General features: G+C 40.3%; 1 protein-coding gene across 12 annotated transcripts in view; it reads left to right on the top strand.

Moving 5' to 3' along the window:
* The window catches only part of MEIS2 (Meis homeobox 2), a 226,301-nt gene that overhangs the window by 68,633 nt on the left and 130,095 nt on the right, over window positions 1-27,573 (top strand). The gene's annotated exons all lie outside the window — the stretch shown is intronic.

Below are 27,573 nucleotides of genomic sequence, written 5' to 3'. Positions count from 1 at the left end.
GTCCTAAGCAAATACTGACTAATTGAAAGGGCTGTAAATCCATTACATATTGGTCAGGGATAATCAGGAGTATTTAATCACTTTTATCTATTCAGGAGCACTGAAGCTGCAACAGCAAAGCCCTGAACCTTGCCATTTGCTTATTATTCTCATCATTATCAAAATTACTTCACAGCTGTTCTTTGCTACATCACCTCAGCTGGAGATTTACTAACCTGTAAAATGTTTTTAATTTGGAAGTTGAGTGAGTGTGAGGGAGAGGTTTTTTTTTATTTTTAACTGAAGGAAGTGGTTAGAAGAGCAGCACACTGATGCTGAAAAAAACTTGGGGCTATGAATAATCCACTTTATTTCATATAAGCTTGCATATTAATTTCCCCAACTCTCACTAAGTCATCCCCATCCCCATGGATTTTTGCCACTGCCTTTTCTTTCTAAAATGTTATGTGGAAAGTGCTCAGTGTATGCTTGCCAAAAGGATAATTTATATCTTGCATATCTTGAATAACATCTTCATGGTTTTTAGCGTTCCTGAAATTCCACCATGTTTCTCTGCCTCACACCAGATGAACTAAGGAAATGCAGTAGCTTTGATGAGGATGGTCCTTGCATAAGCTAAAAAAAAAAAAAAGCTCTTTACCATCTAGGTTTTAATGAGTTTGTAGGTGTTGAAAGATTTACTGTGCTATAATTCTCAGACCTGAGAACTGATAATGGAGACCTCTGACTAGTGCAATGAAAATTCAAAAAGATTTTTGCCATAAACACATGCTGAGAAGGAAAATAACTCTTTCCTTAAACAGTTCCAGCATTCTTTTTTCCTTTCTGATTTGTTTGTTCCTTCAAAATACAACTTTGGTCCTTCTGTGAAGGTAAACTATAATCTACAAATATTTTCTCAAGTAAATTTCATAATAGAAAGAGTCTTAAAATTTAAATGGTTTTCCTTCACCACTGCTCTAACCTGATTTCAAATAGGTTTGTCCACTCTTTTGTGCTCTGTGACCTGGTCTTGTATTACAATAATCCTACAATGTACCCTTTTTCTCTTTCTTTTTTCAAAGAAACTAATTGAATTATCTCATTATTTTAATTTGTTAAGCAAATGTATTTTACATCACAGGATGTGTTCTTAAAGAAGGGGCTGCTAAGGCTTTGCCCCTTGAATGGCCCATTGGTGCATTTTGACATTCATGCATTCTCATTAATGAAAGGGACATAAAAGAACTCTGGTTGTATTTTTTTTCAAACTCCCAACCAGCATGGAGCAACTTTTTCCATAAGCCACAGGGGTCTCTCTACATATGTTCTCAACTGCAAGCTATTGTCACCTATTCTGAATACCTCAAAAGGACAAATAAAATACTAAAGGCCAACTGTAGCAATTGTTAGTTTCAATATGACAAAAATCATTAACCTCTGCTTTGCCTGGGAGGCAAGCCATTTTTGCTTTAAGCTTAAACTAAGCTCAAAAATTTCTGTGCAATGTGAAATTTTTGTGGAATATATATTTTATAAATAGGAAATATGGTTCATCTTAAGAACTATTTTACTTCCAAAATTGCTAAAATGACATGTTGATCTTGGTTGATAACTCTACATGAATTAATTTGACCCACTGACTGACTTTCATCACATTGTTTCATAACTGTATATATAGTAGTTTTCCACTATTTCAGTTTTTGGAAAAACTTCCATAATACTAAGAACAAACTACGTATAAAGCTTTTGTGGATAGAAACCTCCAGTGCTTGCATAATAATTCAACCGTGTTCTCATTCTGCAATTGGTATCTGCCTTACATTAAGTATTACAATGGTACAGGAAGATGAAAGGATCTTAGGATGAATTGCTAGAAAATGTGCATGCTTTTTCTGGATAATATCCAGTATTTGAGTGGGTAAAGGAAATCCTAGCCTGGTAGTATAAGCTTCTCAGTAGTACATAAAGATTATGATATCAGAAAGGTAAACCTGACATCAAGGCTGTTGTTATTTAACTTCAAAGATAGTTAAAGAAAAGGAACAGCAAGAAATCTGACCCATGCAGCCTTTATTCATAGCCTTGGAAAACTCCTTTTCCCTCCATGCCAAACAGCTCTTTAGTACACTCAATTAGCCTCTCAGAAATCTCTGCTTTCCTCCCTCAAGTGCTCCCCTGTTTGCCCTGCAAAGAACATATTTGATCATGGAATGAAAACAGGAAGTGCTTGTGTACAAAGATACCTCTTGCTCACACTGCTTTTGAGCTAAAGGTTTCCTTATCATAGCAGTCACAGAAAAACTTACTGCATGGCGTAGAAGCTCTTTGAAAATAGATGCATATAATCAGAACAGGCGGCAGTCATAGAGGAAGGAACTATGTAATAGTTGGATTTTTACCTTTAGTCATCCAACTTTTCCTGCAGCAGAGACAACAGAAAATCTCATATTTCATTCCAGTCAATCAGCTTCCTTTTAAACGATGTCATATGTATATTTTAGATCTAAACATAGATTAACCCTATTTAATTAAAAAATAATAATAAGGGTTTATGGATTTTTGCAGTATACAAGCACTAAGCTCCCTTATTTCACACCCACCTTACATTTCATTAATTCCTGTTGCAAGATTTGTTGAAAGCTGCCTTTTAGTTTGTAAAAATACTTCTAATTTGGTTATGCAATGCAAATTAAAGTTGCAGCCTTGCCCTAGTCATGAGTGTGTAATTTCCACTGAACTTGGTTTGACTTGTATGTGTATAACTGCATATTGGATTGCAGCCTGCATATTCCTTTCCTTACACAACGGCCTTTCAAAGTAGACTAGTCATGTCCCAAACTATTTGGAAATTGCTGCCACCCTCCTTGTCCTCTTAACTCCTACAGCTCCCAGACAGGAGAGGATTTGGGGTATTTCAGGCAAACACATACACAGGGACTCAGAGGTAGCATTCAGTTTACTTGACCCTCCTTGGCTGAAAGAAACGTGGATTTCTCTGCCAATATGCCTCTCAGTTTACAAGGGGAGCAGAGCCAGCGCCCATCTCCCCGTGTCCTCCATCTAGAGATAACAGCATCCTGCTTTTCTATTTCGACCTCAATCCTACACCTCTGTAGCATGAAGCAAGTGGCTTAGGCTATGAGAATTATTGCACGAACCCTGAGAATTGGCAATAATTCACACAAACCCAGTGGTCCAATTATTTAACATTTATTAGGAATAAGAACACAAAGGACAACACAAAGAGACAAAGCAGAATACTGAAAATAAAAGGAGCTTTTTAGCTCAAGTCTATCCTATCCCAAACTACCGCATTTTTCGCTCCATAAGATGCACTTTTTTCCTCCTAAAAAGTAAGGGGAAATGTGAGTGCGTCTTATGGAGCGAATGGCGCTTCGCAGGAGAGGCGCTGCACAGAGAGGGCGAGCTGCACAGCGCCCCTTCAGCGAAGCGCCTCTCCTGCGAAGCGGGAGGAGGAATGGAGCCCCTTCTGTTCCTCCTCCTGCTTCGCTGAAGGTGCGCTGCGCAGAGACAGTGGCCAGCACTGTGGCCACACAGTGGCCAGCTTGATGCCTGTGGGAAGCCCACAAGCAGTACATGAGCATCATAGCACCTCTCAAAACTAGGTGCGTCTTATGATCGGGTGCGTCTTATAGAGCGAAAAATACAGTAATTACAAACCGGCTTCTGGTCTCCTCACACATAGATGTTTAGTTGCATGGTATTCTGATGGTCAATGAAGGGGAAAGGACTGCATAGCCACATCCCATTTTAAAAAGTGTTTCTACCTATCTTGAAGTTGAGTGGCACCTGAGACTTTCTAGCCAATTATACCCCAGGTCATGTTAGGTAAGGTGGGGTTGGGAAGATGGTGGACACCTCCTGGGGCAGAGGGAGATGGCTATCACTGGGGAAAATTACCCCTTCAGTTATTCTATGACCTTGCTAGACAGGATGTAACCCAGAACTTAGTGTCCTGGGAGCTTGGCAGAAAGGAGGTGCCTGGCCTGTTCAGACAAAATGGAGAGTAAGAGATCAGGGCTGGTTGCCACAATATGAAACTAGCATCACATACCGTGAGATTTGTATAACTTCCTGTAACTCCAGTAAAAGAAATTCCTTTAACTACACTCTGAAAGGTCGGAGCCAGTTCATTTATTGAGTCTGAAGATTGGAGTTATTCCTAATTAATATAGTGTGTGTGTGTGTGTGTGTGTGAGAGAGAGAGAGAGAGAGAGAGAGAGAGAGAGAGAGAGAGAGAGAGAGAAAGAAAGACAGACAGAAAGAAAGAAAGAAAGAAAGAAAGAAAGAAAGAAAGAAAGAAAGAAAGAAATCAGATTAAAGGTAATTGCATTGCGTTGTCTATTTGTTTTGGTTCTCCAAACTACTCTTCAGCTCAAACTCAAACCAGCAGTCAGGTACATGGTGATCAGGCTGTCTTGTCTCTCTTTGGAATGTCGCCAGACAAGTTCCTCCCGTCTAGTGGGTCTGTTTCTCCCCCTACAAGCTTTGCAACTAGAGTCCTGGCTGTAAACGCCAACTCCACCTCCTCCTGCCTGTGATGAAGCATTTTATCTGGCTGCAACCTAAAGAGCAGTGAGGTCTTATTAAGTCTTTCCTCCTTGCCTTAGTTTGACCTTCAGATTAGTGTTCCTCTCAGCCTGACTACGTATTTGGCCCTGTTCCGCTGCCCCATCTTGCATATCTGAGCAGCCAGACCGACATTCCTGGTTGCCTGGTAGATACTGACATCAGTTCTTTAAACGAGTGCTCTTTTGTTTCAGTTCAGTGGTCTCTGCTTTAAACTGGTGTCTCAGGGGATGGGGCTATCAAGTATGCACCAAGGCTTACTTTTTTGTGAAGGGGAAAGCAGCACATTGCCATAATTAGTTAACGATTTTAGGAAAACAGTGTGGGAAGAAGGATATACAGTTATTCTCTGTTGTGTGCAAAAACTGGTTGTGGCTTCTCAGTGGCAGCAAGCTAAGATGCAAATTTCTTCATGCCCTCTCCCATGGAACACATTCTCTCTGCTCACGAGTGTTTGGATTTTCAATAGGGAGGCCAGGGCCCTTGGCACATGCTGAAAGAAAAAAAGCCAAAGTATCTGTACTGATCCAGAAAATGTGAAAGCAAGCCAATATTTTGGGACACTTGATTGGTCCTAATAAAAGTGTTGCCCAACTGGATTTCAATGTTTAAAGACACTCTTTCCTTTATCAACTCTGTAGAAGTCTGGCTGGTGCAGGAAACGGGGGATTAAAAATTGCATCACACAGTTTCAAAAGTAACTAGATGAGTGCCGCAACCCCAAAGTCAGTCACGACTGGACCTAATGGTCAGGGGTCCCTCTACCTTTATGTATTTAAAGAGGTACAACTCTGTTCTCTCACCCTAAAATTGCTTGTCATTAAGTCAAAGATAGTCCATAGTGCCCATAGTTCTTTTCAATGGAGAGGAAGCTCTGAAGGTAATTTCACCTTCAGAGGTTTCTTCCTCATGGAGAGTCGTAGCATATACGTTAACAGAACTGAGCCAGCTACAGACCCAGAATCCTGCCAGCACTGAGATGATGTTGAAGATCAGCCTTGAGGCTGCATTTCAGGATTAATCTAGGAATGTGATCAGGCGCTATATATTTGAATAGACAAATCACCAATGGAAAATGTTGTGTTGGTACGTTCCCAGATCTATCAAAAAGCTGCATAAAGTAGCCTTGACTTGATTAGATGACTTGGATTGATGGCTTTGCCATTTAGGAAGTGGGAAGAAGAGAAGAATATTCTCATCAGCTGTGTTGCTTGGGGACCAGAACAGCTTGGCTTTACAAGATCCATGCTTATGTACCTGGCAGGAGACTCTGTAAAATTCCTCAGAGGCCACTATATTGGCATAGAAACCTCAGAGACATCTCATTTAACATTGGAATAACTGGTTGCTAGATCAAAAGTGGCACATAAGATTCAATGCCACTTCTCACAGGGTGCAAGGAAAAACTATGGGTAGTGTTCAATGTCGTACTGTTACAAATGTTCCATTTGTGCAAGCATTTCCTCTTGCCAGACACAATGATTCTCTTTTCCCTGCTGTTCTGGGGGTTCTCCTGATCCACACCCTAAGCATGTGGGGAAAGCCCCATTGCAGAAACAGAAGGCCTTGGTCAGGGCTTCTGCTGAGGGATTCATTGGGTGAATCCCACCCACAGAAGAATGGACTGCAGACCTGATGCCAGTGATTGTCTTTTACGTTTTGCCCTGCTCTTTCCAGGCACAAACCTGCACTTAAAAGCTCAGTTTCTGAACATTTGGGGTTTTTTGCCCTGGAGCTTTCCCTGCAAAAAACCTGCTTTTTAGTGCTCAGTTTGGGTTTAAGTAGATTGCCATTTGCTCTGGTTGAGGCTTAAAGAACAGGTTTTCATGGGGAAAGCTCTGGAGCAAAAAAAAGGGTTATTGGACATGGAGCTTTAAAATGCAGACTGTGCCTGGAAAGAGCAGAGGAAAGGTAAGTATGGATAAGCCTTTTCTGAGAGTTTGACAGAGTGGATGCATGAGCAAGGGGTTCTCCATTCACTGGAGTGGCCATTATTCCTCCGCTTCTTGCCACTGTCACCTTCCAGGACACCTAGGTAGTGTTATGTGTAGCTATGGGAGAAAGGGTACCAAAACAGTGACAATTCAGCAAAAGACATTAATGTCAGAAGCAACCCAGAAGCATGTTAGTTGCAAGAAGGAGATAGTTGTTTTGCACAATGAACAACTTTCAGTTATTCCACTTTCTTTTCAGAGGGGGTAGCCCACCCTCATGAAAAGGAGACTGACAGCAAAGGGAAGACAGAGTACATTTTGGGGATACTAGATGCAAGGCCACAGCCTTTAAAAAATGAGAAAGGTATATCGGTGCAAGAATGAGAGCACTGGTAACATTAGCAAGAAACATTGAAATTGTCTGTGTGCATTTAGGAGGGGGAGCTACGGTAATTATCAGTACTGTGGCAGAAGTAGATGCATGTTCCATCACAGGTCTCTACCAATTACTCATATTTTATAGGGGCTCTCTGAGGGCATCTTCCCTGAGAAGCCACTAACATTCTGGAGCTGGCAGGGCCAGGCTGTGGCCTATGGGCATTGTTTTAGAAAAGTGTTCTGGGATTTGTTGAAAAGCTTATCAGGAGTTTGTCAGAGGAAAGATAGTAATGGGAGACAGCATTGCATTGAAAGACAACGAAGTAGGTTTTCTGTGTTTTAGGGTTGTTAGACATTTCCAATCAGACGTTCTAAAAGACACAACGTAGGAGATGCTACATTCACATTGTCTCCAGTAGTTGTGTGAGTTGAAGACAGCCGTCAAAGTTTGTTCCTTTCCCCCTGTCTGCAGCACCTGCACCTCCTGAAAAGCCTTTCAAAATGGTTCTACAGGGCTGGAATAACCTGAAATCAGGAATAGGAACCTTGCACCAGTCTTTTTTGGCGATCACTCGTAGCTGAGTAAGATTGTCTTCCATAAACACGGTTTTAACACTGAATCCGTAAGTGACTGTGGAGGCCAATTCTGGATCCACACATCCTTGCACAATGGAGTCCACTGACACAAAGTTCCTCCACTTGATTTCAGACAATTCTCCCCTCTCGCTGTAGCCCTGTGTGACACAGCCAATACATGGATAACCAAATATCTAGGTAGGCTTTTTACAGGATCCAGAAGGGTCAGAGGAGAACCATTGGTACCATCCTATACCCACCTACCTGGGAGTAAGCCTCAATGAACCCAATGGAACTTCTGAGTAGGCATGTATAGGATTGTGCTGTTAGAGCCGAACATTTTGCCGTCAAGTATTGTACCATCAGTTGGATTGTAAAATTGGTGGACAACAATGTCAAATGGGGCTGGGTATGCTTATTTTCAACATAGTTGTTTGGTTGCTTTTGTGAGACAAAGATCTGTTTGTATTATGCAGTTGCCTTGCTGAGAGAGAAAAGACAGATACAGAGAGAATGAATGTGTTCCAGCTCTGTATTGATTTCTACTAGACAAAGGAAAACATCTGTGAATTGTTTGAGGATGAAAATTACTTAGGGCTACCTGCATTTCCACCATCATTGTTTAATTCCAGGAAATGATGTCATATTGCATGAAACAGCATTAATTGATTCTTTTTTACATTACGCATGATGTCGTAAGAACCTTTATTATGCCGCAATGTTTCTAATTAGGCACATGCTTGTATATAATTGCATCTGTGTATGTATATCTAGTGTTTTAATGTATAAATGTATGCATTAAACAGATTTTAATGCATAAATATGCTATAATGTATTGGGAGCATGGGGAATGACATTTTGAAAAGGCTGCCAGGTTTCAGAACCATCTCTTGGCGTATTTGTACTTCAAACTGGATATCAGAGTTCCCATCAGCGTTAGCTTCGTTTCTACAAAGGATCTCTGTGGACAATAAGCTATGGACCAGTGAAGCTGAGAATGGGTGCAAAGTGGCAGAGCCGCCCGCTCCAAGTCTCTGCTAACCTGAGTACACTGCTGAGGCAGGCAATAACTGCATCCATTCCCCCTACCCTGCTCCATTCTATACAAGTTACTAATGCTCCAAGTACAAGTAACTTGATGGCATGCAAAAGACTGGGTGTAAATATGAGGAGTCTGCATGAACACACACACACACACACACACACACACACACACTGCCTGCCATACCTTCTTACTAACATACTCATTTTAGAGGGGTTGGGAGCACACCAGTAGATTTGAGATGATGGGAAAGAACAGGGAAAACGGACATCTGGTGCACTTTTTAGAGTTCTTCTACGCATGAATGTTGCACTAGTGTCCAACTGAATCATTTTTAATCTCTCATTTAAAAGAATAAATAAAAATATACTCTTTTAACAGAGGCCAGTATATTTAAGCTTTTAGTCCTTTACCATATCATTTCCTCTTTTATAAAATATGGCGTCTGTGTCAATTCTGTCACCATCTGTCTTTTTGATTTTTTTTTTTGCTATTCTTACAATTACAGAGACAATCCAAACTGTAAATAATTTAATTTTAGAAACCTTACTGAGACAAGAAATTTGCATTTAGTATGCTGTAGATGGGAGACACCAGTATACTATTCCAGATGCTACATATATGCTCTTTATTACTAGAAATTCACCATTTTGCATGCTACTGTTCTTTGTTTGACTTCTAAATTATACAGGCTTAAATTCTCCTTCCTTGTCTTTCTTCCAGTTCTATTATAAACACACAGCCTATCAGGGTGTATTGCATAAGCAAGTCTACAGGGATATAACTAGATTAAAAATAGCTACAAATATAAGCAAAATATTGGCTTTGTAAGTTCTACTATGCCCAGGAATGTATTGTTTGTGGTGGTATCTTTCTTCACAACCAATCTTCCTCCCACCCCTTAAATAACATTTTTTCAGTGCATCAAAAGAAAACCTGTTTCCTGGAGTTCACATCTCCCTTCTGCTCTACATCCATCTCATATTCATATTATATAGAAGAGGTGCACTTGGCCCTAGGGAATATGTTTTCCTTCACAGATGGAGTGAGGGTTATTGCCTCTTTCTGACTCTTCTGTGTGATATATGCTCCCTCCCACCTTGTGAATGAACACAATAACCCTCTTTCTAGATTAGTTCACTTAAGTGTGGTATAGCCAATGAGATCATGAAGATGGATTTTTGATTCACAGAATAGGGTTGGATAAGTCATTGACACAATTCAGATATAGCAGGAAATAATGCTTTTTCACCACCTCGATGAATTACATGCATTCTCTCTTTCTCTCCTCATTCATAAGCCAGTGGAGGAGATTAAAAACAAAAAAAAAATCTACTTCTGGTTTGAAACCAGCCACAATTCTTTGTGACATCTGAGATCAGACAACTGTGGTTTGTTTAAAATAGAGTTTTAGAATAAGCCAAGGTATGAAATACAATTTGATCCTTACTAACCATAGCTTGGGACGCGGGTGGCGCTGTGGTCTAAACCACAGAGCCTAGGGCTTGCTGATCAGAAGATTGGCAGTTCGAATCCCTGCGACAGGGTGAGCTCCCATTGTTCGGTCACAGCTCCTGCCCACCTAGCAGTTCGAAAGCATGTCAAAGTGCAAGTAGATAAATAGGTAGCGCTCCATCGAGAAGGTAAACGGCATTTCCATGCGCTGCTCTGGTTCGCCAGAAGCGGGTTAGTCATGGTGGTCACATGACCTGGAAGCTGTCTGTGGACAAATGCTGGCTCCCTCGGCCTATAGAGCAAGATGAGCACACAACCCCAGAGTCGTCTGCAACTGGACCTAATGGTCAGGGGTACCTGTACCTTTACTTTAACCATAGCTTACCTCACAATTCCCCATGTTCAGACATCACAGGAAACTGTAGCTTGCGTAGAACTGGGAGAAAATGCTTCTGATCTCGTCCTCTGGCCACTTGTGAAGGAGCAAAAATGATGCCACACAGGACCTAATCCTGTTTACCAGCACAAGGATTGGATCCTATGAGGTGCTTCTTCTTTGTGAATGGCTTTTCTCCATGCAGGGAAGCTGCTCACAAAGGAGCAGCAAACAACACTACACATGGAAGGATTTGTTTCTGTGTGGTGCTGCTTCAGGACACTGGAGAAAGTAGAGGCCTGGTGGGAAGAAGAAGCCACAGATCCCTACCTTCTCCTGCGAAGAAGAGCTAGTAAGTTCCTCCTTTTCACAGTTTCTCCTTCCTGCCCATACCTGCCTTGCCTTCCTATGCCCTACCCCCTGAGAGCCCCAGTTTGCTATGTGGCTGCCACACAACACAACCCATGGCAATCCAGGGTTAGCTCAACATGACTGAACCAATGCCTGGATTTCCCCAGATCATCCTGATTTGGTTTAGGTCTTGGTACTCAGCAGAATCTGATGCACAGTCCTAGTAGGAACTAAAGTAACATGAATGGTTGCATTGACTACACTGTCCAAGATGAAATTACTCTAAATTACAAAAGGCAGGTAGAATCTGGAATTCAATGTAGAGGGGTTTTTTTTAAACTAAAAAAAAAAAAAGGCTGAATAGAATCATAGACTTGTAGAATCATAGAGTTGGGTCTATGAGAATCATCTAGTCCAAACCCTGCAATCCAGGAATCTCAACTAGAGGATCCACAACAGATGGCCACCCCAGGTCTGCTTAAAAACCTCCAAGGAAGGAAAATCCACCACCTTTCGAGGAAGTCTGTTCCACTGTCAAATAGCTCTTACTGTCAGAAAGCTCTTCCTGGTGTTTAGTTGGTGGAATCTCCACCGGAGCAGGAGAAAACAAGCTTGCTCCATCTTCCATGTGACAGCCCTATAAATATTTGAATATGGCTATCTTCAGTGCTATTTTTATAGAAAAAGAGGTGCTGGAATTCTCCATAAATAAGCCTTCCTTGTTCTCTTATAATGTCAATGGCGCCCACCTTAGAGGTGCTGGAACTAAGTTCTGATGAGTTCCTGCTGAAAAAAAGCGCCCTGGCTATCATATCTCCCCTCAGGCTCCTCTTATCCACGCTAAACATACCCAACTCCCTCAACTGTTCCTCATAAGGCTTGGTTTCCAGACCTTTGATCATCTTGGTCACCCTCCATAGCACATGTTCCAGCTTGTCAACATCATTCTTAAATGATGAGTAGATTTTTATTGATATGTAAGTTGTTCTGGAGCTTTAAATAAATAAATAATCAACACCTATGGAGTATTTTCTTAAATGATTCCTATACAGTGGTACCTCTGGATGCGAATGGGATCCGTTCCGGAGCCCCATTCGCATCCTGAAGCGAACGTAAGATGCGTGTGCGCAGGTCGCATTTCGCTGCTTCTGCGCATGCACGAGATGTCATTTTGAGCATCTGCGCAAGCGGCGAAACCCGGAAGTAACGTGCTCCGTTACTTTTGTGTCGCCGTGGAGCGCAACCCGAAAATATTTCAGCTGAAGCGTATTCATCCCGAGGTATGACTGTACATGTTTAAAATATTAATTGGAATTAATTGTCTGGGTAGTTTTTTCATAAAATATATGTAATTGGAAGCTTGCTAATTTATTTTTTATCAAAAAACCACATGAATGACTGATTCTAGCATAACATTTTGCGCGTGCTCGCACCCGCACACATACATGCAAAGGAATGGTTCCCAAAGCAGTCCTATATCAGAGGGTATTCATGTTAGAAGTGGTTTTATATCTAATTGAATACTGCTTAGCTACTGAAGGCTATACTACTTAGTGCAGGACCATAGACATATTTACATGTATTGGATTAAATATATAACATTGCAACCGATTTGGAAGCCCCAAATTGGTCCATAGCAGATTGGATCAACTCTCCTTTATTAGTACTTCATTTGTGTGTGTGTTTCTGTATGTGTCAGAAAGTCTTGTGAGAATGTTGCACACATTGTGTTGCACACAGTCAGTGCACCAGCAAGACACATGCAGTATAATATTACATCCATCCAGCAGCTTTTTATAAAAGATTATTAAAAGGAAACTTTAAAGGTTTTTAGCACAAAAACCATTGCAGCTACGTTTGAATTTTGTCAGTGCTAATCCAATTTATGTTTCATGCACCTATATAAAAGTTCAAATCAGGGGTCAGATCAGGTCCAGATCAATCTATTCCAGACTGCAGGTCAGTCCAGATCACTGAGTTGGAACCCAAATCAGATCAAGAAAGAGGGGCTTTACATAGTCCTGATTAAATACTTTAAAATGTATACAGTAATTTGAAAATAAATGTACTTTGTGAGCAATTTAGGGATTAAAAGACTATCTTCTGAAAACTGTAACTGTTTCCCCAGGTGTGTTGTTTTTTTTTGTAACTGTGTTTTTAGCAGACTTCTTTTAATTGCTTGTTTGTTTTCTGCTAATTTGTTGATGAACATTTTAAAGCATTCAGTGAAAGTCTTACTGAATGTTTTTCAGTGCAGTTGGTGAGTTGGATTTTAATGGTTTACAATATGAAAATAAACCAATGTTTTCTTAAAATTCTGATAGAATTCTGTCTCACATAATGTTCATTATTGTTAAATATTTCACATATGGTTTCATGTGTATCTGAAGTGAGCCTTTGTAGAAAATTTGCAGTACCTTAATCTTAGCTGCTTTGTCTTTTTTTTATACCTGAACTTTTATCACACAAAAGTCTGGTTTTCATATCACGCTAAGTCAAACCATGGCTTAGCATGAATCTTCCAGGGAGAAAATTACAGTTGCTTCACTCTTTCCTGGTTATTTTGCTGCTGTGCTATGCTAAGCCATAGATTGGATTAGCATACCATCTTAACAAATGCTTGTGGTTTAGCTCTCTCCAGACTAATGGTAGCACAGCAGCAAAATAACTGAGCAGGAGCAAAGTCTACAGGTTTGCCAGTTCACACTCCCTGGGAATCTACACCATACCACTTCACACGGGTCTGGCATGATGACATGTGAACCAGGCCATCTTCTTAGGCACAAATAAGCTGCAAAGAGAAAGAACCTTATTCCCCTACCCTGCAAAATCCTTTCCTATTTTTTCAAACATGATGCATTTAGAGAAGGTTCAGGTTTACATGGTGCAGTAAATAGTTGCCGTTCATCTGTCTCAGGAGACAATAGAAGAGTGCGCCTTGGGGATGAAGTCAAACCATTTGAGAGTTACAGTGCCTGGTGTGGTTGTAGAGACCAACACGGGAAAGACATGTTTTGTTGCAGCCAGGGCAGATGAAGGCGTCTGTTGTGCTGGTGCAGGTACACTATGACATTTTTTCTTTCTGCATCCTCCCAGCAGTCATTCTTCCTCTGGTCATTTGCTGTGGATACTCCAGGACTAGTAACATAAACATGGCTGTATGTGCCATGCAAAAACTCACAGTGGGTGAGTTTCAGTATAGTTCTGTCTGAAGGTTACTCTAGAACTCTTAAAACCTGTGAAATTTCAAATCTGGCTTTCTAGAATGACATCTTAGCTCAAAACCGCAACTGGAATTAGATGGTGATATGTCCTCAGCATGGTCTGCTATCGAGTACCGTATACATTCAAAATTATAGCTTCAGTAAAATTTTGAATTTGGCTTTCTAGGATGATGCCACAGCTCTAAGTGGCAACTGGAATTAGATGATAATATACACTCAGAATAGTCTGCTGTTGAAGACTTTATTCATACCAAACTACAGCTCCAGTAAACTTTTTCCTAAGACTTTGTATTCTTTGAAACAAGCCCTCAGGGCTCATGAGCTTTCTATTCTTTGCCCTGTAGGTTTCCTCTAGGAAGAGCTAGCTAGCCTAAAAGAGGCCAAATATCACACAACTGAGCTGGTGGGAAATTCAAACTATTTCAAGCAAAGGAGTCAATAGAGCTGCTGTAATGAAACGTATTGTTCAGAGTGAGATTGCTGTGTTATGGATCTCATGCTGAATATCAGGTTTGGGATTTTTTATTATTACGAAACTAGCCTGAGGCCAAACTGGTGAGAATCTGAAAGAGACACAGAAGGAAAGAGAGTGTGTTTGGAGTTTCAGGACTTTTATGAGATTTATTCCCTAAAAATGCAGAAAAGATTGAAAGAACAGGAGAGAAGTGTGGTCTGAAAGTGCCCCTGCAGTAATCTTTTCAACTGCTTTCCTCTCCCCACAATAGCTACTAATGATTTGGAGATAGAGAAGGAGTGTATGTAAAGTAAATATATGAATAGTAAATGAAAGTTGAGAGGCACATGAAAGGGAAGTTAGAGCAAAAAGAGAAAAAGTAGGGTGATATTATAAGTAAATGTATTTGTGGGGGGGTGTCTTGTTGCTGAGGCTTTGGGAAAATGTAGAAGAAAAAACATTAAAGAAAGCTCATTTGCTTGGACTTTAAAAAAAACTCGACTAAGCAAAATCATTTGATAAAATAATGATGAAAATATTCCTTCATTGCTAGAGCTGATTTGAATGCAAAATACAAAACCGATTTTTCCCATAGACTAAAAAATTAGCTGTGGATTATAATGTGGATTATCATGTGGCTACCATTTTTATTTTTATGTATAATTGATCTGTGTAGAAGAAATAAAAGTATATCATTTTTACATTTGTAAGAAGCATACGTATGCAAGAGTTGTACATAAAACTAACAGACCAAAGTATAAATGTACCGTAAATGGATTAAAATCCAATGTGTATGATACAGCCACCATACGTGACGTTCCACCATCAGATGGACTGTGTGAACCATTGGATATTGCTGTCTACTAAAGAATAGGCTCTCCCCCTAAGATCTGTTGGCATTTGTGCCTTACATTCTAGCTCTATGTCTGATAAAACTGTTAGACAATTCAAATAGCTGTTGTTATAATTATTGCTAAGCCTTCTATAATTTACAGTGCAGCCCTGTGCATGTGAACTTAGAAGTAAGTCTCAGTGAGTTCTAGAAGTTAAGTTAAGGATTGCAGTTTCAGTAATTTGTGATGTGATGTGATATCTATCTATCATCTATCTATCATCTATCATCTATCTATCTATCTATCTATCATCTATCATCTATCTATATCTATATCTATATCACATCGTAGAATTGTAGAGTTGGAAGGGACCACGATGGTTATCTAGTAGCACTTTTTGAGTTCAACAGCTTAAAGCAGACTGGAGTCCAGGTTTGTTTGCATATTTGTTTTGCTGTGATAGTCCCAGACTGGCATTCTTGTAGGTTTTTTCATGAATAGCTGTTTAACTCTTTGCTTTAGTTACTGTAGGCTGTGATGCATAAAGCAAAATGTCATGTACTTCCAGCAACCATGTTTATGGCATTCAGTTATATGTGAATAATGAATCTAGTCCACTCTACTATTTTCTCTAAGATTCTTTAAGATCATACAGCTAAATATCAAAAGACATAGGCTTGGAGCAGTGGCGTAGCGTGGGTTGTCAGCACCCGGGGCAAGGCAAGTAATTTGCGCCCCCTAACCCGTGGATTTGCGCCCCCTAACCCTAACCCCCAGATGTTGCGCCCAGTGCGCCAGCCCCCCTGCACCCCCCACTACACCACTGGCTACACCACTGGCTTGGAGTCAACCATCAGAGGAAGCGGGGAAATGTAGTACGTAACGCTGTTCTCCGAACTCTTGTGGCAGCTAGTGGGTGATTTTGTTAGTTCAGTGTTACAATGTATCTTATGCTGTGATACTATGAACATTACAAGAATAAGGAAGAACAGGAGTTGCAGGTTGCAGCATGTACACTCTGATGGATTATAGTAAAGTCTTGAGTTTTCGAAAAAAGAAAGCGTCATTCAGTTTGGGTCTTTCCCCCCCTCACACAATGCACTTTTGCTAGGCTGGAAAAGGCATTCTTCTAGTGGAAGACACCTTTCTAGGCAAGCCACTGAGATGTCTTAAGATCGTGGGAGTTGTTCCTAGTCTGAATGAACACTGAGCACCTTGCTACAGAATTCACTCCATCTTCGCTTTGTTTAACTAGCATGCATCAAAAGGGAAAAAATATTTAGAAAATATTTGAGAACTGTAATGAAGCAAAGGTGCATCGTCCTTGCTGATCCCAAGCCAAATGCTTTAAATGTTTTTTTCAAAGTATAATATATTGAGCCACAGAAAATGACTGATTCTGAACTAAATAAGGAACTTGTTCTGAATTTTTCATGGGTTCCTGTTGGTGGCGGTCATTCTCCTGCAACAAAAGATTAATCTGTGTTTATAATCCATTCAGACATACCTGGCATTGTATCTTCCTGTTATACTGTGTTGGCTGAATTTATGTTAGAAAACTGGCCCCAGTTTTTGTATAATAATAATAATAATAATAATAATAATAATAATAATAATAATTTTATTATTTATACCCTGCCCATCTGGCTGGGTCTCCCCAGCCACTCTGGGCATCTCTCAGCAAGGATTATGGGGGTCTTGGCATGTAACAAGGGCTAATGTTTCCTTTGAAAAAATGAGTCACAGCAGAGACTGCAGTGTCTTTATGGAATATGGTTTACATATAGGTGACATATATTTACAACCTGCATCAAGATGAAGAGATTTCCCAGCATTTGTTGTTCTCCTAAGAGCAGCAATCTGTGATCTACAAACGGGAATTAGCCATGTCATTTGTGCCTCATGGTTATCCCTGCTTCATCTCCACTCCCACAGGCATTTTGCCCACTCCCTTTTCCTTTTCCCCAGTACCACTTTCAGAAAAAAAACAACTCCCTGTTTTACTTACAGCATCACCCACTGTGACCCTGGAAACCTCCATTTCTCAAGCCTGTTGCAAAGTGACCACCTTTTCCCTGCAGCTTCCATTATGGGCACCGTCTCACTATTATCAAACATGCCAACCTATTACCAGCTTTTTGTGTCTTCAGTGACCCACCCCCAGCGAGACATCACCAGAATTCTAACCCTTTACTGAATCTAGAGGTTTAAGGCCTTCTCTTCCCCCCAACTTATAACAGTCCTCAAGGCTAATGTTTGTGGGGGTGCTCTGCTGTGGATTGCAATTCATACCTTTCAGATATGGATAGAGGGAATTGTTGGCTCACATTTGCTGTACTTTGAAAAAGGGGAAGGGATCATGTTAACATATACCTGATTATTCTTGCTGCCTCTCGGAGCTATAAATAATGTGATTACTCGCTGATGTCAGACATACTGTACTTTATATTTCTTTTGTGTCTCTTTAAAAAAAGCAGTAGTGGAAAGTGTTTATTTTGATGGTACTATGTATTGATTTTATTTTAACAGTGCTTACTTAAAGTAACTAATGGTTCTGTTCCCATAGCACTTAAAAGTTGGAGTTCACTCATTGTGGTTTTTTGATTTAGTCAATTTTGTTTTCGTTATTTCTGAAATTCACACTGAGGAATGCTCTCCTTAATACATTTTAACATTCTAATAAGGGGGGGAGGGAAGAGAAGATAACAATTTGTGATTAGTTTGTGTTTAGAAAGCCACATTATCACCTTCAAACTACAGTGGAATTCATAAATATGTGTTTCGTAAGATAGCGTTTTAAATAGTAGTATTTGCATTGGTCTTCTAAAATGAAAATCACAGATAATAAAGTGGAACAAATGTTCTAAGGGCATGGGAAGTAGGTTAACATTCCAGCTGTTGTGTAGGACTTTTCCTCCTATAACCACTTTAGTGACCCTAGATGGATAACCCAGCTATTTATACTTTTCATACTGGTTTGTGCTGCAAACCCCCAAAATGGTGCAATAATTAAAACAGCAACAAAAGTAAAACGCTACCCTGAACAACTGAAGCATAAAATATTCAAAATAAAATAAGGGTTATGAAATGGGAAATATAAACAGCATCAGAGAAAAATTATCACACCAGTTCAGTCAGGTGAGGTGGTGTATAGGTGCCCCCCCTCTTACGCAAGGGTTACATTCCGCACACAAAACTGAAATCATGTAAAGTGGTTAGCATCCTACTTTAATAGGATGAGCACATGGGGAGTAGAGAGAGAGGTATACCACGAGGGCTGCTGTCTTGAAGTCGCTCAGGGCCACTACCTGGCTTGGGGCCACTGCCCAGCGTGCCTTAACTCACTTGGGGCTGCTGCCCCGAGCCTTCCCTCCAGTCCCCTCCTCCATTGCAGTGAGTGAGTGAGCATCTGAGAGCAATTTCCAGGCAGCAGTTTGTTTATTTCACAGTGACCTGCATAAAAGCGGTCATACATGAGTAAAAGGTAAAGGACCCCTGACAGTTAAGTTCAGTCACAGATGACTCTGGGTTTGCAGCACTCATCTCGCTTTACAGGTTGAGGGAGCTGGCGTTTGTCCGCAGACAGTTTTCCCGGGTCATGTGGCCAGCATGACTAAGCCGCTTCCGGTGCAACGGGACACTGAGACCAGAGCAGCGCACAGAAACGCCATTTACCTTCCCGCTGGAAGTGGTACTGGGAAAAAGGAGAAGGGAGTGGGCAAAATGCTTGTGGGAGTGGAGATGAAGCAGGGATAACCATGAGGCACAAATGACATGGCTAATTCCCGTTTGTAGATCACAGATTGCTGCTCTAAGGAGAACAACAAATGCTGGGAAATCTCTTGATGCAGGTTTGCTGTGGATTAACTGATTGGTTGTAGTTCCCCATGTTTTCCGCAGTGCTTCATTGCTTCATCTGCTGCAAATGTATAATAGGTACATGTGATTTGATGTGTAGTACATAACTGGACTCATCTTGACATAGTTGCAGCTTGGGTTATATATACGATATTGCAGTACAGGTCTAAACCACTGAGCCTCTTGGACTTGCCAGCCAGAAGGTTAGCAGTTCGAATCGCTGTGGCAGGGTGAGCTCCCGTTGCTCGGTCCCAGCTCCTGCCAACCTAGCAGTTCAAAAGCATGCAAAAAAAAAAAAGAAGTGCAAGTAGATAACCTGGGACCTTTTGCTACTTAAGGCAAAAGTCCCTGCCTGCCAATGCCACTGCCTTCTACCCTGCAAGTGCACCACACCTCACTGCCACCACAGATGCATCTACAGCAGTGGAGGCAGCAGTGGCATGGGATGCTGACAGCAGTGGAGGAGGTAGGTCTTGGTGGAGGCAGATCGGCATGTCTGCATAGGAGGCAGTGGTGGTGAATGGGGCAGTCCTTAGGCCCTGAGGTGTCCACCTCCTCTTGCTTCATGGGCTGGTTGGCTATGGCACCACCTTTAATTCCTCTACTGCATATTAATTTGGCATCAGCAGGCTGCTTTGTGTTTTGTAGAACATGGAAATAATGCAATTCCTGCTCAGAATGTTTACAGTTGAAGGTTGATAATTAGTAGCTCCCAGGTTGCACATGAGACGCATGCACACCAACACCTGAAATATACATTTTCAGGACCCACCCTATCCCTGTGACTGCATTTATTAATGTATTTTACATTGCTTTAACTGGCCTGGGACATTAGAGTGCAGGGTGGGTAAGAAATCAAATTAGTGATAGCAAATATAGCAATAATAATCACAATATGATTATCATCCTCTGGGCTTTCTGAAACTGCTTAGAAGAAATGGAGTTAGGAAAGGCAAAGAAGGCAGTAATTTTTGTCTCACCCCACCTGTCTTTCCGTCAGTTTCTTGGAATTTTTCTCCCAGCCACACCTTTCTGCTTCAGGAAAAATAAAAGAACAGGTGAGGATGATAATTAGCATCTATATCCCCTCTGGCTAAAAAGTAGCTCAGTATGAAAACTAGAAGAAGGTGGGTGACAGAAAGAACTTCCTGTGCTCCTCTCCTCCTAATCCTGTTATTTTACAGAATTCAAAATGGGAGGGCCCACTTTGGGAAAGACACTCAGCCTAAAACGTGACCCACCAGCCTATAATTGTAATTAGATAGACAAGCAGGGATTGTGGCCACACATGGGGGAGCGGGGGAGAGGCAAGGCACGAAAGGTTGACTGGTCCACATTTATTTAAATATATAAACCCTGACCTGATCTGTATAGGCCGGGGGAACAAGGTGTAACTAATCACCATAACTTGGGAGACCTGGGCCAGGGTAGCCCACCCTCTACTCCCACCCTTTCAAGTTGCTAGGGAGGCCTTCTTACCCCATGTCCTCTGGGGACCTGTAGCTGCCACAGATGCACCCGGAAGCACCTCTGTGGATAAAGCGGGCCCAAACAGAGTCCCCATGGCGGAGGCACAGGCCCCAGTCTAGTCGCTGCCGCAATGCTGGAGCACCAGAGCTATGTCCCCCCTCCTCAAGAGGTTCTGAGGGTGGCAACATGAGAACAGGCCTTTTCTGTGGTGGCTCTTCTTCCATGGAATGCTCTCCCCAGAAAGGCTCTTCTGGTGCCATCATTACTTGTCTTTAGGTGCCAGGCAAAACATCCCCTTTGCCCAGGTCTTTGGCCATTAAATAATCAATGGCCTGCTCAAGTTTTTTTTAGGGGGGAACTGCTATTATGGTTATTTTATTATTATGCTATCTATTATTATGCTTTTTATTGTTTTTATAATTATGGTCTTTAAAATGTGTTCTTAATGTTGTACACCGCCCTTGGATCTTTTGATAAAGGGCGGCATATAAATTGAATAAATAATAACGACAATAATAATTTATTATGCATATTAGGCACATTCTACATTTCAAGTCACAGAGAATTGTTTTCTTCTGTACATCCCCATCATAAAGCAACAGAAGCTTTACCAAAGTCCACTTTTTAGGTACATTGGCTGCTCCCTCACCCTCATTTGTGTGCCATGACAAGGAATATGGGAGGGAGCAGTCAAGGTGCAGAAGAAAGGATTTTCCAAAGCTTCTGTTGCTGTGTATGCTTTGGAGGGGTGAGTTAAGGGGTCCTGCGTTGTATTTTGGCTTTCATGAGAGTGGTTCACTGAGCAGTAGTAACCTTGCTGGCCCCTTTAATTCAAAGTAAGAATTAATTGCCAAATAGCTAATTTAAAATACAGGATAGTCACCCAAAGAAGGTGAAGTCTGGAAAAAAATGTATTTATTGGTCTCTAATGTTTATGCAGAATGAGTCTGGCAGTGTTACAAATTCCAAATTGAAAACGAACCCTTTTATGCATCTGTATTGTCAAAGATTTGTCAGTCCTAAAGGTAGCTTAGATATTTCAAAGGCTGGAGAAACTTGTGTTTGATGTGACTTGTATTGCATCAAAAGAATCATTCCAGTTACCTAATCCCCATACCTGCCACAGTCTTCTAATTGTCTTGGGAAAACAAAGTCCCATGAATATATTTATTTGGAAGTGCATTTTAAAAATAACTATCCATCTTATATTCCAGTTGAAAGAATTACATAACTTGGATTTAAGTCTCCCCATGTGCAAATTTGAATTTTTGGTATTAATTCTTGCAGACACCATACACTTCTCTTTGCAACCTCTTCAAAACTGCTAAAGGCCTTATTGAGAAACTGCTACCATTTCTGTTAATCACAGTCTGCCATATACAGGCTCTAATGACATTAATGAGACCGTGATCTCAATGCTAATCAATAGCACTGGGATATAAGAAAGGTATAAAACACTGTAATATGTGAAAAAACATAAATGCTTTCTATGTGCTGTTTCATTTGACATATGAAGCAGCAGGGCTATAAATCTTTGCTGTGCTGTTTGAAAATAGAACATGAGGCTGCTAAATTTATCAGTCATTCTTATTTTTCTGTAGTAGCATTTTCACTTTGGTTTCTCTTATGAAGTAATATTCCTCCAGGCCTCTGTATATGAACATCTTTCTTTTCTTTTTTTCTTGGTCAGATAATATTTGATGAATTTTCTGCATGTTTACAAACCATGTTTTTTTGGCAACTGATTTTTTTCCCCTTTTTACATTCATTTGATATAGAAAAGCAAAACAAAAACTTTTAAATATAAAATTAAAGAAAACAGTACATTATTTTATTAAAGGCATTTACATTGAGGGATGGGTAGAATTTAAGACTTCTGCATGATACTTTGAAAATATATTAAACCTGAAACCTAATGATACAGCATAATCACTTTTTGGGGGGTTAGTGGTTATAGTCTATGAACTACCAAGGAAAAAGTAGAAAGCAAGACTGCTACAAATGTGTCTGGCTATGAATATTCATGAATGCCTTTGCTCCTCCTTTTCTACCAGCATCCTAGTCATTCTCTCTCTCTCTCTCTCTCTCTCTCTCTCTCTCTCTCTCTCTCTCTTCATTTTCTTTCCTCCATACTGTGAAGAAGACTGCAGCTTTATTTTGGTAACAGCCTAGCATGATACAGTTATCGGTGGCCTCAGAAGCCTTTCCTTCCATTAAAAAAAAAACAAAGAGGAAAAAAAGAAAAATTGTAATTATCCACAGTTTTATGAATCCACCACCCCTTAATGTTCATTATTTAAACCAGCAGCAATTACAAGTTCAAAGGGGTTTAGAGGGCCAGCAACCCGCATAATCACTGCCAAATTAAGCGGGACTCATTCGTCACAGAAGAGTACACTCTGAGCAGTGAATCATGCATGCAGTGACAGGCACTGATTTACATAAAGACGAAATCTGTGCCCTCTAGGGCTGAGCATTACTTTATCTCAGTAGCCCTGTGATATATGAATTTTCTTATGCTGCTGGGAAGGTTCAGAGACTGATACTGCCAAATTCACAGTACTTTATTCTGTCTAAAACTAGCATCACTGCCACAAATTTGTATACTTATGTATACAGCTAATACTCCCTCCTTTCCTCAGTGTAAATCATTTGATTGTTAGCATGAGTTTTCATAATCATTTAAAACCTGCTTTGCCTGGTCCTCTGAATCCTTTTTTATTTTCTGACTGACGTTATTCCATAAGGATTAATAATTCTTAAAAACTATATTGTCCCCTAAGAACATTTGGTTTTTTGTTTTGTTTATTTCTACGGTATTATTTCCTGCTCATTAGGAAAGTCAGGAAAATCAAAAATTGTGCCTGATAGATAAATCCGGGTTTCTGAATGCAGACTTTATCAATGGGCAGTTACTTCAGGATTTTCAGGTTTCCACATTATTGAAGGCAACTTGTTATAGATGGAATGCACACTAATTCTGTATAGGGTCACTTCTGAAGCTTCATCACAAATGTGTTTCATCATGCAAGCACATCCCAGGGAGCAGTAACCAGAAGGTTTGTGTGAGAGAGGCTGTGTGTGTGTGGCTTATCAGGCAAAATGGCAGCCTAATCATTGGGCTCCACAAATCTCCAAGTTTTAAAGACCCACAACTTTTAAAAGGAATCTTTAAAGCAAGGTTAAACTTCTAAAAGCATAGGTCCAGTTGATGGAAGGCTACAATGAAAGACCAATAAAGTTCTGAAATGAAATATCACCAGTTCAGAATACTTGAGGGAGGAGAAAGAAACTATAATGGTGAAAGAAAGTGCTAAAATGTTTAAGGATGTGAAATTGACTAACACCATGTCAGTAGCTTGAGGTATCAACTCACTGAGTCAGCGGGTGAGAAGCAACCTGCTGGTAGCCTGGGCAGCTGTGCTGACAACAGCATTGACCGCCCTGGAAGCAAAATAGGTATTTTATCAGAGCTGATGGATATTTCAAAAAGAATAGAAGAAGCAATAAACCTGGGGTTGAGGCACTAGCTAAAGATCAAATTACTCACTAAATGAAGAACCAGTAGATTAGTCTCTGCAGACCAGAAGAAAAAGAAAAAGAAAATGCTAAGTTAGATGTCTTGAAGAGGCCATACTCTCCAGGAACACATCACACCAGCTATCAATATTTTTATGGAGCCAACATACCTTCATTAGGTAGGCTAAACTGGTGGTTCAGGCAAAGCCAGTTATCTTTATTGATGTGAATTGTCACCTTGTATCAATAGTTTCAAAGAGAAAGCCAAAGGAAGAATATGAAATGTTTTACATCCTTTGAACAACCTACAATTCTGTGGTTCTGTTCTATGAAGTACAGAAGTGTTGAGAGAACTCTACACTCAGGTCCTTAACAGGGCAGACTAATACAAGAGTAGATCAAATAACAAAAGCTTTCCAGATTAACTGTTTTCATTCAAGTTAGTTCCGACAGAGTCCAATGCTCTCCCACTTCAAATTAAGAGACTGAGTGGTTCAAGTTCCTAGACTCTCAACAGCATGAAACCATGGTAATTCCACTAAGCCAGAACTTACTAAAGGCCTTGTTGATAAATATCAAAGGGCCGAACTTCCCGGTTAAATGCATGAGAATTATGTCATATGTTTGAGAAGGCATAATTTTGTTGCAGGAAATCCACCAAAAATTGCTAACACATAACTTACTGAACAGCATATGGATTGAGGGGATCAATTCTGTGCCCCAGGCATGTTTAAATCAAGGAGGGTAACAATGGTCATAGTTAAGAAGTGCCAGTCTATGCAAGCTGAGGTGGAAGGGCTGGTTCCTTTTTGTTAAAGGGGGCTAGGTTAGACATAGCATACAAGTAACTCACAACTTATGTTTATTTCAGTTGTGTGTATTCAGCTTTATATGCTTGGCAGTTTTTAAAAAGAAAGGGGGTGGGCATCCAGGAAAAAAGACTTTGGTAATCCCACCCACCATTGAACTCAATGTGTTGTGACTATACACAATTTGGGGTTTACGCACTATCCCCAGAATGTAATCTCGGTGTATGTTGTGAGTCGTCTATAGTTTATATATAGCATTAAAAATCTAGTTGCATTAATAGCAATGGATTCCATAAAAGCATTTGACAGAGTGGATTGGAAGTATATACTAACATTGTTGACTAAATGGAACTTTAGAAACCCGTTTTTTAACCTGGTAACACAAATGTACAGTCATACCTCATGTTACATTTGCTTCAGGTTGAGCGTTTTCAAGTTGCGTTCTGCGGCGACCCAGAAGTACTGGAAAGGGTTACTGTTACTTCCGGGTTTTGCCGCATGCGCAGATGCGCAAAATGACATCATGCACAGAAGTGGTGAATCGCGACCCGCAGATGCACAGACGCGGGTTGCGTTCTGCTCATGTTGCGAACGGGCCTCCGGAATGGATCCCCTTCGCAACCAGAGGTACCACTGTATAAGGATTCTACAGCAATAGTTAGCAGCCATGGAGCTGGCACTCTTAACTGTCTAGTTCACAGTGTTTCTACTTTTCTTTCACTTTTGAGGTGGACATGCTTCAAAGTCACACATGCTCACCTGATTAAAGTGAAGCAACAATTATTTGGTCTTAAGATGGACTGTTGCTTATGGCGGATTTCTGACTCAATATTCTTGTGTGTTGTCATAACCTGGAAACAGTTTGATGTATGTAACCTACATGAATCCATTTTGCCGGGAGGTTTATCAAACCTATGTTTGAGAGGCACAGTTGTCTGTTGTCAGGTTTCAGAGATATGCAGCACCTTCTCTCTATTTCTGTATCTTCAGAATGCATGTTAGGAAAAGCAATGTGAGAAGAAACATTGAGTAATGTGGTGCTTTTTTCATTTGCTCCATATATGTCACTTACTTTATTCCCAAGAAAAATAATGTATAGGTTCTCAGACTGAGTACAGTCATACTTTGGTTTTCAAACAGAATCCGTTCCGGAAGTCCATTCGACTTCCAAAAACATTCAAAAAACCAAGGCACACTTTTGGATTGGCTGCAGGAACTTCCTGCAGTCAGTTGGAAGCTGTGTCAGATGTTTGGGTTCCAAAGAACGTTTGCAAACCTAAACACTCACTTCCGGGTTTGCGGCGTTCGGGAGCCAAAACGTTCGAGTCACAAGGCATTTGAGAACCAAGGTACAACTGTATAACGTGTCAAGTACAGCTATGTTACGGCACACAATTTAGCTTTCTAGCATGAAGCACATTAAACATTCTGAAAAATCTGAATACATATCAAAACAAAACAAATTAAAAATCCTGATAAATTTCATAACCTGAAGACATGTGTTTTGTAGGATGTACACAGTACTAGCCAATAACAATGAACATTGATATGCTCAAAAGGAGGGCAGAGAAAGATAGCATGAAAGGGGCCAGCCTGTGGTAGATTTCAAGCAGAGAACTAGAGATATTGGGTGATGGAACTAATGTGGTTAAGGAAACTAGCAGCATTATTTGTGGTTTTATTGTGAAAAATATACTAGGCTGGGAAAAGCTGCTTTTGGATTCAATTCAAATGAGGAAAAACACTGAACATTTTAGTGAATTATATGGATCTGGCTTCTTAATGTATTCTGAATGGTAAATTAAGGGTTAATCTGAATTTGTGTCATTTTTAGAATACTTTGATACACAGATTTTTTAAAAAATAAAAAAGCAATGCCAAAATACAGGTTTGTGTTTTACAACGGAAATAGTGAAAAATCAGAAAAAAATCTGTTTTGGGCAATGCGATATCTTTTAACATGATACACTGTTCCCCCAAAAGAAACATTACATGAGCCAACAGAGGCAGGTATTATGGATATTGCTTTCTTTGTATTTAATTTGAACATACTATGCCACTAGAATCTTGAGGAATAGGGTTGTTTTAATAATCAAATTCCATTTTTCTTTGGTCTAGCCCATATAAATTCGTGGTGCAATACTGAGCTAAAGTACCCATCAATGTTCCTTTTATTGGACATGCTTCATATATTGTGATGAGATTATATGCATCCATAGAGGTTGTTAGGAAAAACTTAACATGCCACTGATGTGCAATGAAGGAAAGTTAATTGTGTAGATGCTACAAGACTGCATCAGCGAGTAGAGCTCTCTATAGCAGCATATCAATCTGCTTTGAATAAGAATTACCAAACCAGCATTTCAGCCAACAGCCTAAGGTAAAATCTTAGTGTTAATAAACATGTACAGATGAATCAGATCTCATCTATCATTTTCACATCTATGTGCTAAAGATCTACTGATGGGCATCTATGAAAGGTTTAAAATAAGATGTAAGCAAATGCGCAATGGGGCTTTTTAACATGCAGCAATAAGCACAGATGATTGGTTTCTAACAAAGGCTCACAATGCCCTTTTACATTTGCACATAGAATGTGCAAATTATGCATGCACATAGAATCGTGTGGGCCAGATTCTAAGCTGGTACAAATCTGTGTAACTGTACATTAAGTTTCTTTATTACAATGTATTCTGGGGATTGTCATTACAGATGCCCTTCT

This window comes from Podarcis melisellensis (genome assembly GCF_964234715.1).
Source record: "Podarcis melisellensis genome assembly, chromosome: 1".
Lineage (NCBI taxonomy): Eukaryota > Metazoa > Chordata > Lepidosauria > Squamata > Lacertidae > Podarcis > Podarcis melisellensis.
The sequence above is the reverse complement of the archived record's forward strand: the minus strand, read 5'-3'. Positions and strand labels throughout refer to the sequence as shown.